General features: G+C 48.6%; 1 protein-coding gene across 2 annotated transcripts in view; it reads right to left on the bottom strand.

The window, feature by feature from the left end:
- LOC106038775 (USP6 N-terminal-like protein) overlaps positions 1-12,910 on the bottom strand; it is an 80,247-nt gene that overhangs the window by 57,428 nt on the left and 9,909 nt on the right. The window contains exon 2 of one of the 2 annotated variants that reach the window (XM_066997999.1): positions 12,356-12,437. The gene's annotated coding sequence lies outside the window, so the exon portion shown is untranslated. Of the gene's footprint in view, positions 1-10,695; positions 10,878-12,355; positions 12,438-12,910 lie in introns of those variants that run through there. The other variant, XM_048059711.2, reaches the window with a different exon arrangement.

Here is a 12,910-nt window from a genome sequence, read left to right as displayed (position 1 = left end):
GCCATCTCAAAATTGCACCTTTCTGGCCAAAGCAGCAAACCTTTGGAGATCTCTGATGAGTTGTTTTTTCCTCCCTCAACTCTATCGGTTCATCTGAATAGCAAGCACTTCCTTTGTTAGTTTTGGTTTCTGTTTTGTTCGGAGGTTATTTCTGTCTGCTTACTTTTTTTTTTGAGTTGCTCTTCATGAAAAGAGCCCAGCTCCAGGCTGGGGTGTAACCTGTGCGTTAGGACGGCTGGCAGACTGCTCTTCATCTACTACTAACAGTTGCTTTTTTCCCCTTCAATTCCAGGCAAACAGCTCGGCCTCTAGGGAAGAGACAGCAACTTTGCACATCTCAAGTCAAGCAGAGTGTTTAAGTGCAGAGTCTGCAAAACACACACCTGCGAGGCGCACAGACCCAGCCGGTGCCCTCCAACATCTGCTCTGCAGCCTGGGGACCAGCTCACTGAGCCGAGAAGGCCGGCAGCTCCTTGCCTCTCCTCTGCAGCAGGTAACCCAAAAAATCCTCTCGGAAGCTGAAGCTCAGATCCATCTCACTGCTATTTCAATTCTGACAAAAATAAAGCTGAAAGAACAAAGCAGACATGCGGTTGTAGGCACGGTGTTTGGACTGAGATAAACCTCCATCCAACTTACGGCATGGATTGCATTTGCCTTAAATCTCTTTTAGCCAGCCTGTGTTTGGATGTCTATTGAGCACTACCCACAATGCAACCTCATCCTTCATCAGCCTTGAGGACTGATGAAAACGCGGACACCAGCCTTAATTCTGGCCTTGAACTGACACAATGACCAGCCACAGCCATGCCGTGCGTGTGACCGTGCCCAGCTTCACCATTCCACAAGGAAAACTCGAGGAGCCCTCGCAGGCTCCAGGTCCTACTCGTAAAACGACACTCAGCTGCGTGCAGAGTATGTTTCAGATTAGGCTTTGTTTTCTTTTAATACTGTCAACTCTCATCTTTGAGGCCAGATCAAGAGATTGCTTTGCAATATTTTGCATTAATCTATTTTGATAAAACGCGGCAGTTATTTTTGTTTTGTTTTCTCCCCCGGTCTCAGAGGAATCTCCTTTGCAACACTCACAACTAAAGAATTAACGTCCGTTGGTCAAAAACAGAACTAGGCAGTCTGGCCAGCTGCACGCTTTGAAGATCTTTTGTGGTTTTATAAGGCAGAACTAAGATAAATCAAGAAAATAATTGTTAGTTTCATAAATTGTAATTCTAGATTTTGAAGGCAAACATGCAACTGAAATTAATCAGAAGACTTGCATTTGATAGTCACATTTCCCAGCTAAAAAGAAGGAGATGGCCCAACTTGAAGATCAATAAAACTCGAAACAAGCATGAGCACAGTGATTTTTCAAGGTTAGTCCCACAGTTAGGACAGCCCTTCGTTAGATATATGAACAGTTCTGAATAATGGGAATAGTTATGTCATCCAAGCACGCAGGTAAAGATTCAAACTACACATTCTGCAGGTTGCTCGTACCATAGCAATACACAAAGTGCAAAAAAGGAGGAAGAGACACTGTCACTCAGAAATAACCTTAAGTATTCAGAGAGCTGTCAATTAAAAGCCTTTCCAAAAAATTACAATTACCAGTTGACCTAATTCTAACCAGGTTTTGCAAGGAGCAGCACCTTCACCTTCCTACGTTATACCTTTGCTTTTTTAGGCAAATATGACTACACCTAACTGTGTGACACGGTCAGGTCCTTTGTTAAAGGGACCTTCATTTAATCTACATATAAAGCTTTCTGAGATGTGAACGTCGGTATTTTTGGCTGGTATCTGAGAAAAACCAAAGAAACAGCTGCTTAGAGCAGAGAAGCAAGGTTAAGTAAGGACAGAAAATGCACCTCTTCCTATGGAAATAAGTCATTACCATGCTTAGAGTATTACTCCAGTTCAACATAAGCAAGCACCACATCATTCTGAAGAAAAATAATTAACACTGCTCCACACCTATCACCAAGCCTCTCAGAGGGCCTGACACAACCAAGTATCATTTGAAAGTGGTCAAGGGCTGAGAAAAGAGGATTCAGCCTCCTGGGCTCTGAGCATGTAAACTACAGCTGCCCTTCCGCAAAGCCTAGCCAAGGAAAAGCATCTCCAAAGGAAACCAGAAAGGTTTTAATTGCAATTAAAAGCACTCAGGTTTGAAGTTTTAAACACACAAACTCAGAAAAAAATACTCTGAGATACGTTCATCTCATGTAGTTTCTGTAATGGCATTTTCATTACAGTGTGAAGGGTAGGTAGAAACTAATCAATTCAACATGCATTTGGCCTCCAGTTGCTTAATCAAAACATTTCTCTATGACCATTTAAGTAGTTAGATCACATGCAACCTGTTTTGACTAGAAGATGCGCCACTGGTTTCCCACATGTGGATTTTACTACAAAATTCTGGTGATTTTATTCCGAAGTACTGGAAAAAAACAAAAAACTAATTCAAAGGATAAATGAGAACAGTGACTTTAAAAGAGGTTAGTAACCACTACATGCCCCCCCCTGCTCCACACACCCTTTTAATGCCTTTTTTATTTTTCCTATCTGAATGGGAAAGGAAACCTACAACAATAAAATATTTCACGTCTTTGTGAGGAACAGCACTATGAGGGCCATCTCACAGCAATATATCACCTAAACAAAAGAAGGGGAAAAAAAAACGCCAACCAACTCCTCCTTCACTGAAAAGAAACCACATTACTGGCCCTTCAGTGCCTGCAGGAAAAACACTGTAAAAGCACTCACGTGCCCAGCTCTGTGCTCTGGCATGCTGCAAAGAAAGATGAATTAAGGGGTCCCAAACCACCAGCGACCCCAGCAAGCACCGCTCTCCTGCACAGCGCTGGCTGCAGCCATGGGCAGATCTGCTTCCAATTCGAACCAGAAGTGTAAAGATACATTCCTGTACACAGGGAGCCCCAGCTCCAAGAGCACCCGTCCCAGTGCCAGATGCTTCAGCCAACGCCATGCATGCACACAGTAGCCAACGAGCGCGTCATCCGTCGGAGCACATCCACCATGGCTCAGCTGCAGGCTGCCCTACGGGACTGCAGAGCTCGAGCCCACAAAGTGGTGGAGTCCCCGTCCCTGGAGGTGTTTTGGGGAGACATGCGGACACGGCAGTCAGGGATGTGGTTCAGTGATGGGACTCCATAGGTTAGGCTGACGGCTGGACTTGTGACCTTGAAGGCCTTTCCCAACCTAGATGATTCCATGATTCTGAACAGTTAATGCTCAGGGAACCTGGCTCCTGAACATCAGGTCACAAGCTGCAAGCACTGCAAGGTCGCCGTCGTCTCCCAGTGGCTGAGGAGCCGCCAGTGACTTGCTGTACTGGGTGAGTGGCTCGCGGCCCGTCCTTGAGCCCTTGGCTCACTGGGGTCCTCCCACCGCAGGATCAGCAGATGCCTAGCACCCAACCAGCAAGACCAACATCCACAGGCAGACAAGGAACAAGTCAGACACATCCCAGGAGACGCCACTTCTATGCCCCAAATACCACCTACCTGGGCTGCCATAACCCAAAGCCTTTCACCAGTATTCAGTCCTCAAAGTGGAGGGAGGAACCAGCCACCCAGAAAAACAAGTAATGCCCACTTGTTGGCTAAAAGATGCTTACTTCCAAGAAATATCAGTGGGGAAAGCTGTTATTGCTGCTTGAATTAGGGGAGCAAACCCCTAAGCCTTTGCACAGCCAGGAGACCACGTTCCAAACAAACCATGGGAGATCTGCAGATGGACATCGTGCTGACACAGGGCCCAGCTTCTGAGATCAAAGTGGGTAGAAGAGATCAACATCCTCAGTGCCAAGCGATATCAGGCCTAGTAAACGAATATGCATACAAATCCTAATAATACCCTGTTATTTCTGGCGAGAATTGCAGGGGGGAGAAATAGTTGTTGGGCTGGAAGAGGAGGAACGGATGCTGTTTAGAAACCTGGAGCAGAGTTCATTACATTGTCAGAAACCTCAAGTTTCAACAGAAGTAAATTCCATCAAGCCTATGAAGTCCTCCTCAAAGCTGAACTTAGCATGATCTTAAAGAAAACTGTCCAGAAAAACAAACAAAAAGCCCACAAGAATCATGCTTTCAGAAACTCAAACATGAGCGCTACAAAACAGTTTTCCTGCCTGGAGCTCCAAATACAAGATGTGCTGTAAGAGGAAGAGTTGCTCCCACGTTTCTGCAAAGTGACTTCAAGGACTCCAAAAGCATTTAGGAAACTGCTTTGGTCAAAAATCAAAAAAAGCTCATAAAGTTAGAAGACAATGTGAACAATGCTGAGCTATTCAGGCAAAAATGAAAGCTGCTGTCGGGAGGGAAGGGGAAATGCCCACCACAATAGCTTTGGGAAACACTGCCCAAAACCCTCAGGAAAGAAAGAAAAATGAAAACACACTTTCAGAAATCCAGGATGGCCAGCGCTTAGAAACAACACAAAGGAACTGCAGCAGACGCATGCTAGGACTAAAGACCAAAAAAAGAAAGTCACTGAGTTGGAGTCACCTATTCCAGCTGCCACACGCCTGCTGTTTGCCCGTTTTCATTTTTTTCAAGCCCTTTCTGCAAGGCTGGAGCTGTTTTTGCAACAGCTGGGGGAGAATTTCAACCCAGGGCAGGCTGCTGCTGCCTCCTGCGTGCTGCTGCTTGTGCAAGAGCAGGGCGTAGGGCTCAGCATCACCCAGCGTCTCGTTACTCAACCCTGCCAGGAGCCTCTGCTGTCGCAGCCGCCTCCTGTTTTTAGGTACCCACGTGAGGTTTTATTCACTGCGCTCCCCGTCCCCCAAGCTCCTTCTAAAGTGAAGGCGAGGAGATGGGAAGGCACCTCCGTGGGATAAACACGGGGCTGAGGAGGGGAAGAGCAGCCCAACATCTCGCCTTCCCATTCCCTACAGAAACACCGTGCCTGCTGCTTCTTCTGCAGGTGCCTCGTTAAAAAACCCCATCGCAGGAGGCAGACAGCAAGGGCTTCCTTCGAGCCATGGCTTAACAAGCAGCAAATAACCTCGGCAGATTTACATGCAGCCTGCTAAATGGCAGGTCCCGAAGCAGCACCTAGTCCCACTTCCACGCAAAGCACAGCTAGCCAGGCCTGAGGAACAGCTATCCCAGAAAAAAATAAAATAAAAATCAATCAATATGGACACTTGAGGGACGAGTCAGTACACATGGAAGTACTGCCACCTCCTTGCACTGACTGGCATCCCTGCTAGAATAACTACAGGCTACCCCAGGCACTGTTGTAGGGATTTTGCAGGGCTAGGTAACAACCAGTTCTGCTAGAAACCCCCACCCAAAGCCTTTTTGTCTCCACATTGCTGCTTCCACCAGCTTCCTCAGCCTTGTCTGCCTGCAGCTGGGCAGCACAGAGCAGGGACCTCCCTCAGCCGCTCACAGGGACCTGGAGAGAGAAGCCCAGCCACAGTCACAACTTCCCTCTGGCTCTCCTCAGTGTCTAAAAAGCCAGGAGAAATGCAACACCAAAGCTCCTGTGAGGCCAGAAAACTGGAGTCGACACCGACTGCGCCATCCGCAGCATCCTGGATCCCAACACGGGATCCAAGCAAGCAGCTGTAACTTCAGCTTTAACTCACCAGCACACCAAACCCAAGTCCTCCAGCAATGCTATCGCTCTCCTTCCCTTGCCTTCAGCTACGATAAGTCTTTCTGTATCTCAAAGGCCTAAAAGTATTTCTTATTCTTTAACAATCCAGCAATTCCTTTGAGAGCTGCTTAGGATGGAAAAAAAAAAAAAAAAAGCTTATCAGATGAGACCAGCAGGACTCTGAAGCAGAGCAGTGGCATTTGTCTAGAAGAAGTGGCACCACTCAGACGTTATCAAGCAAGGAGCAAAACAGAGCCAACCCAAGTCTTAATGAAAGCTGTGTTTTTTATCTGAGGAAAACAAAACTTGACTAAATTGAGACTCAGCCAAAGAGGAAAAAAGCAACACAGTCCCTTATGAACTGATAAAACATCAGATAGCCTGTTGCATTTCTAGCTTAGAGAAGAAAAGAGGAAAAACAGAATATCCTTATTGTTCAGCTTCTCTCTACTTCTGGGACACGGTTTTTGGCCGGAAGCCTGGTTTGCACCTGAGGGTAATGCAAAAAGGAACATAAAAACCCCAACCTGAATGACAACTGAAGAGCAGCCATCTGCGGGGGTGTTTCTCTTTCCAAACCAAACTTGGAATGAAAAGGGTTTTCCAAAGACTCAGCCAAGGAAAGAGAAGCTTCAGAAAGAGCCTTGGTGGGATCCGACTGGAGAGCACGCTTCGTGCAAGTATCAGGGCAAAGGCATCATTCCCCTTACCCACTCCCAGCAGCACTCCTAGATGTCCATTCGCTGTTAACTTCATTTTCTTTTTTTTTTTTTTTAATGCAGCAAAAGCTGCTGGAAAGCATGCTTTGTTTGGAAACTGAATGTGCAGAAGAGACTTGGCTAGTGCCATGCCTTTCACCCCAGGTCACCGAAACGCTGCCCATAAGACGGTCACCGTTACCACCTTCCTCGCATCCCATTTTACAGCTGTCAACCACCATGGGGCAAGTAAATATACAGCAGAGCAGAGGAGAACCTGAGTCACCTCGTCGGAAAAGCAGCAATTTAGGCAGCCACCAAACTGCCTTCAGGGAGGGCTACACGAGGTCTTTGCATGTGAAAGCAAATTCAAACAGCCTTAAATTTGTGCTGTCATGGTTACAGCGGGCCGGGTAACCACAAACTGCTGAGTGCCCACGAAACAGACCTGCATGTCACAACTGCTCATCTGCTCTGAACGAAGGTCTTGAAAGCGGTGATCTGAACCTTGTGAGAACGTCCTTCGCTGGCAGTAACCCAGATACAGCCTCCCCACCGCTGCAACCACACCTGCAGGCCTCGATCTCAAAGTTTAGCCATGTACACAGCCACTCCTTGCGTGCCAGACGACGTGCGGCTAAAGGCTTCCACCCCAACAGAGCTCTCAAGCTGCTCAATACCCAGAAAATTTGGGGAAAAATAAATAATTCAGGCTACAGCAGATTGAGTCTTGACCATCCTCCAGTGCTCACAGCTCCATGCTCCCAGGAGGATCAGGAAATTCCCCTTCTGCTGGCTGCGAGAGGACCGTTTGACCCAAAAGAGACAAAGAGGTTTTACTTTCTGAAGTGAAACCCTGCACTTGCCCCTGTCCCCGGGCACATCCTCCACAGGCAGGGAGCTCACAGCCTCCTTTGGTACTCTGTTGGAGCCCGGGACTACCTGCTTGAGGAGATGTGCCAGGAACCAAACTACTTACTAAGACGACATCGTGATGTGGAATTAAGCCGTGCAACTCCTTGCCATGAGGTGTTTGCTCCGCTCGCAGTTTTATGGGGTTTCAGAAGCAACAGGACGGGCTGGGGAAGAACCCCCAGCCACGGGCACGGTGCACAGGCACACACACTGCCTCGGGGTGTTGGCAGACCACAGTTTTCTGCAAGCTCCACAATCTCTCTCTCCTTGTCCTTCTAAGAAACAGGCTGCGAGAGACAGGTAATACAGCAAAAAAAGCAATGTCACCAGCAGCGTAATTCTTCCAGCTAAGCCCAACCATCAAGTCCTTGTAGGAGAAGGTGAGGATCAAACCACCAGCCTGAAAAAGGCAGATGAAGATGGACAGGGGCTTTTTTGTTGTTGTTGTTTGGTTGTTTTTTGCTACTACTGTGCAGAATGAGGCAGCTCAGCCTTTATCCAGCTCTTTAGAGTAGCTCCGCTACCGTTGCTGGAGGCAGGGCACTGCTTTAGACGCAATCAGTTTCAGGTGTACCCTTGGTTCAACCCGGTACGGCTGTCTTCGCACTATCTAAAGCAGCAGATTAAAAGACATGCCCACATACTTCCAGCACAGCACAACAACATCAGCAGGAATTCACTGATAGGAGAAATATTTTCCTAATGGAGTACTCAAAGCTGGAGGTGGACACCTCCTCCAAGCGCTCAACCGCTGGAGCGAAACCTGCTGGGCTTTCTCCCAGGGCTCAAAAGAAGAGCTGACCCAGGGATGCCCCGAGATTCCTGTTCATTTCGTAACAAGCCGCTGTAAAAGGAAATTGAGCTGAATATTCACGTGCTTAAGGCCATTTAAAGTAGAGACTTACTCTCCTAATGTGTAAGGGTTCTTCCAGCCTTCTGAGGGCAAGAGACAGGAAAAGAGATGCCTTTCAGGGAGAAAGCAGTAATGAGAAAGGAGTTCCCCCTGAACTAATTAGCAGTACAAGGCAAAAAAACTAACAAACTTTCCCTAAGGAAAGGCTTCAAAATAATTAAACCTACATACCCAAAGCTCATTGCAGTCTACTAGGTCTACTGCTGTATTAGTTCTGTAATTGCTGCAGCTTTTCCAGAGCTCATGCAATGCAGAAAAAACACTCCCTAGGACCATTTTTATTTAACTCAGTATATTGGTTAACCACAGGAACGAACTGACGAAGGAAACCTACATCCAGGAGGGCTCCCAGGCATTGGGGGCACGGGGCAAGGCACCACGGCGATACAGGGACCCGAACGGGGACACACGTGTCCCTCCTCATCAGGCACCGCCTTCTGCACCCCGTGCCAACAGGGAATGTTGAGAATATGTTTGGAGGGAACTAGGCGAAACTGAGCAGCTAAAACAACCCTGATTTGCCAACTGATACAGATGGTTTTCAACAGGAAGATAACATGTCTTAGGAAAAGAGAAGCCCTCCCAGGGAGAAGAGGGTCGCTTCGGCGCTTAATTTTTCCCAGTCTTCTCAGGAGGCTCGGCAGGAAAAGAAACAGAGCCCCCACCGCATAAATCCTTTTATCTGGTGAGGCTAGATTAATTCCCCAGAGAAGATTACTGCTCTAGGCAGTTAATGGGTGCTCTTACCTCAGTTCTCCTGGTGCTCTTCTCCCAGTGACTGAAAGAGAACTGAGAAGTTTCGTCCCCAATTCCTTTGCGAAGACGCAGCTCCACGCAGGCCATGCTGCTCAGCAGAGCAGAGAAGCAGCAGAGCACACCCCCTCAGACTGAACACAGAATACAAATAACGTCCTAGTGCTGTTTCCCCTCTTTCTTCTGTTTTCTAAACATTCAGAAGAAAATCGACACTCCGACATCTCTCCCCACGTTCTTAATGGAACTGTAACAAGCCTGCTGTGCGATTGTCTGCAAGAGGCTCTGGAAAATCCAGAAGGACAAAGCAAACCACAGGGGTTAACCTGCAGGGCAGCTACTTCAGTAGAAGCAGCAGCAAACAAATTTCTAGACACACACGTGGAGCTAAGTCTCATTTGTCAGAGGGGCAAGCATCAAAGGCTCTGAACACAGCCATCCGCCTCCTGTGCCGTGCTGGGGGAGCTCGTGCTTGTGGCGTTGCAGCTAACAGTAACAACGGTGACCCCATAAAAGGGGCGGTGGAAACGTCAGGGAAGATGGAAGAACAAGCAAGCAGATCACCTCCGAAGGGCAGTTCTTTGCGTGACAAGCCGGTTCAAGACCCAGAATGGTTATGGGCAGTTGGTCAAGCCAAGGAGGCACGCGAAGGCAGTTTGTCCTGGGGCAGCCGCTGGGGAAGAGGGGACAGACAGCTGCAGCAGCGCCCTGGGGAACCCCACACACCACTCCGTTCATTCCGGTGCCCGACAGGGGTACTGAAATCCGGGGGTGATGAAGCTTGTAGCATCCCTGTATCCACCCCTTACCTGCCCAGCTCCCAGCAATTTAATTACCCGATGCAGCAAGTGCGACGTTGTTCTCAGCTGTGATTAACCACCCTTCTGCTCTCACAACAGCATCTCAAGCCGTGTTTCCAAATCAGCATTTAGCTTTTTTTATCTAATACATTTCCTCTCTCCCCCTCTCCCTCCCTTCCCCCATCCCGTGGATTTGGTGAAATTGCTTCTTCTGCAAATGCTGAACTTTTGCCAATTAGACAGGGAAAGCCTTGGCTAAAAATAAACCCAATTGCAGCAGAAAATAGACCCCTTTGCAGTAAAATAGTGGATTATACATGCAAGCAGACCTGACAGGAGAACACAGACTCCAGATTTGCATGAGAATCTCATCAAGCTCAACAGATAGCATCTGCAACTACATTAACTTGCCCCATCTTGAGAAAAAAAAGGAAAAAAAAAAAACAGGAAAAAAAAGAGAGAGGTGAGACTGAAGGAGGGGTAGGGTTGAGGGCACTGGGGTAAATCAAGTTTCCATCTGTTTTGCCCGCATTTCAGGCCCTTTGCACACGCACACACCCCAGCACATCTGTGTCTGACATGCAAAGAACAAAACTCCCCTTTGAAGAAGCCACAGGAGCTCCCTGAAAACACAGTTCTCCCACTCAAGAGTACCGAGCCTCCCAAGACCCAGCTCCTCCAGCGGGCTGGGCACTCAGAAAAGGACGGCAGGACGAGAAGGGCTCCAGCCAACGCCTGCCTGCGCTCCCTGAGAACCCAGCTGCTCTTTGTCCGCAGGAAAGGAAAAGGATGACAAACTGTTCCCTACAAGGCCGCTACAGGAGGCAAAACCCCATTGCAGGAAATCCACTGCAATGTTTCAGGCATGGAAGAAAACAACTTGTGCTTTTGCCACCTGACTCACCAGCAGTCCGGGGCACTGATTCAGCACCGCTCCCCTCCGAGGCGGACACACCTCAGGAGACCAGCAAACGGGGACCATGCTTACCTTCGCTGTTCCCCTTTTCGTTACGTTCCTGCCTTTAAATAGAGGTCTTCTGAGCTAGCACATAACCTTAAGAAACAGAAAGCACGCCTGGAAGGCTAGCACGAGAAGCCTAACTGCCTCCGCCATCAGCTCAGAAGGAGAAAGCACGTTGTCTTCTTGCACAGGGTGATAAATCCCAGTAAATACCCGGGATAAGGTAGGAACAGCTCCGCCCTAACTCCTACTCCTCCAGTGTATTTGCTGCACCACCCAGACAATCCCAGCTGAACCAGGTTTTCAGGAAAGATTGGTTCCCCTAATTAATCCACTTGCCTTTTTAGGGAGCAAGAAAGCTTCATGCAGCGAATTAAGGATTATGTCCTCCTACGACCGAAAGGGTGGCTTCAGGCTGGCCAAGTGCAATGCTATTTTCAGAAGGGATCTGTCAGGGATGGACATTTGGAAAAGAAGCTTTTTGTTTGTTTTGTTTCAACTTCATGAGCGTTTGCGGTAAGCTGAAGCTCAGTGTGCCAGGCCAATCTCTCCACGTTCACCAACGCACCTACAGCAGCATCCACCTACCTCTGACCTCCCCTGAGTGACCACAAACGGCAAAATATTCCACTTCAATCCCCACGGCTGCACACATGCCTCCGGCCAGCTGGGAACACAATTGCAGTCACTAAAAAAGCAGCCCTAACAGTAATGCAGTAATTGAAATCGAGGAGCACGCGGACCTGCTGGTAGCATAGCGAGGGGTGATTACCGAAAGCATCTTGGCAACTCAAACCAACTCCAGCAACCCACTTTCATTGCCAAACAGTTTCAGAGAGCACAGATGAGATTTTTCAGCTGAGCACTGATGCCTTAAAGCAATAAACACGCTGAACAACTCAAGCAAGAAGATGCACTGGGCAGCACCAGGCACAACTCCACTACTTCCGATAGCAATCGGCGGCTGAGCCGAGCAATAATTATCCAGGGAAGAATAAGCTGCTACAGGCTGCAAGTAGAGACACATTAAGAAAACAGCAGTGGACTTGCTCATGTATCAAGGCAAAAGCAGCAATCTGGGGTCCCACTGAGGACGGTGTGTGCATGCACACCGTAGGGGAGCGAACAGAGAAGGGCAGCGCAGCAGCAGCACACACGCGGGAGCTCCCAGAGCGTGGCCAGCTGCCCCGCTGGGATGGGACACGGGCTGGCCCCGTGGCAGGCAGGGGGAAGGAGATGGGTTTCGTATTCAAACACCTCATACGGTGAAGCTCAGACAATCAGGTGAGGATTTTTTTTTTCCTGAAAGCGAACCCCAGCTCACAGCCTCCTCGTGTTTGATGATGACACGATGCACCGCGCAACATGTGTGGGAGCAAAGACGGTCCAAGCTCTGGCAAAAAACGCAGCTCCTCCTGCTCGAAGCACACTCCTGGCCCCACCTGAAGCACTGCTTCCCCACAGATGAAGGCCAGGAGAAGCAGGAGGAGGTCTCTACTCTGGACTGAGGGCTGGATACAGCCTCCCACCCCGCAGCATCCCGCAGGCCGCCCACTCAGCAGTGACAGCACGTTTTCCAACCCTCTTCCCATAAGGCTGTCGGCTAAGCTAAACGAAGACCTTACCTTCTGCACGTGTGTTTTCACATCTGCACAGAAAAAAGTACTCACTGCACGGCGTGACGTACCTGCTCAGAGCGTCAGCTTCCCAGAAGGCTCCGACAGCGAGCCAGAGCACAAACCCCATTGGCGTACGGGAACCGGCAAATCCTGCAAGCGTCAGAGAGAATGTTAATTAGTGACATTAATAAGACATGGCTGGTGAAAGGAAAGGAAGCCAAGCCTACCTTAGGAGAGACTGAAGGATGCTAGATCTCTGCACGGAACATACTCCTGCCTAGTCCTTGCCCACAGCTGAGCTACCAGACACAAGATTTTAATGGACTTACCCAAAATCACAGAAGGAAGCCAAGAAAAAAGGCAAGACTATCTGTCCCAAAACAAAGCTGGTCACCCAGCAAAGCTTCCTCAGCAGTCAATGCAGTGAAGTTAACGTCTAAGCAGGAGAGCAAACAATAGGCTGATAAACTGCATGAGTGGTCACCTGCTAAGCTCTCCTATCCCTTTGTGACGCTGACGAAGATCTGCACTACAGCTCTTCTGCAATTCCTTCTACTTCCTAAAGCAGGTGAATCACATCTGACATCAGAGCCACGCTGCTTGTTTCACTATTATTTATTCAA

This window comes from Anser cygnoides, chromosome 5 (assembly GCF_040182565.1).
Source record: "Anser cygnoides isolate HZ-2024a breed goose chromosome 5, Taihu_goose_T2T_genome, whole genome shotgun sequence".
Classification (NCBI taxonomy): Eukaryota; Metazoa; Chordata; class Aves; order Anseriformes; family Anatidae; genus Anser; species Anser cygnoides.
The sequence above is the reverse complement of the archived record's forward strand: the minus strand, read 5'-3'. Positions and strand labels throughout refer to the sequence as shown.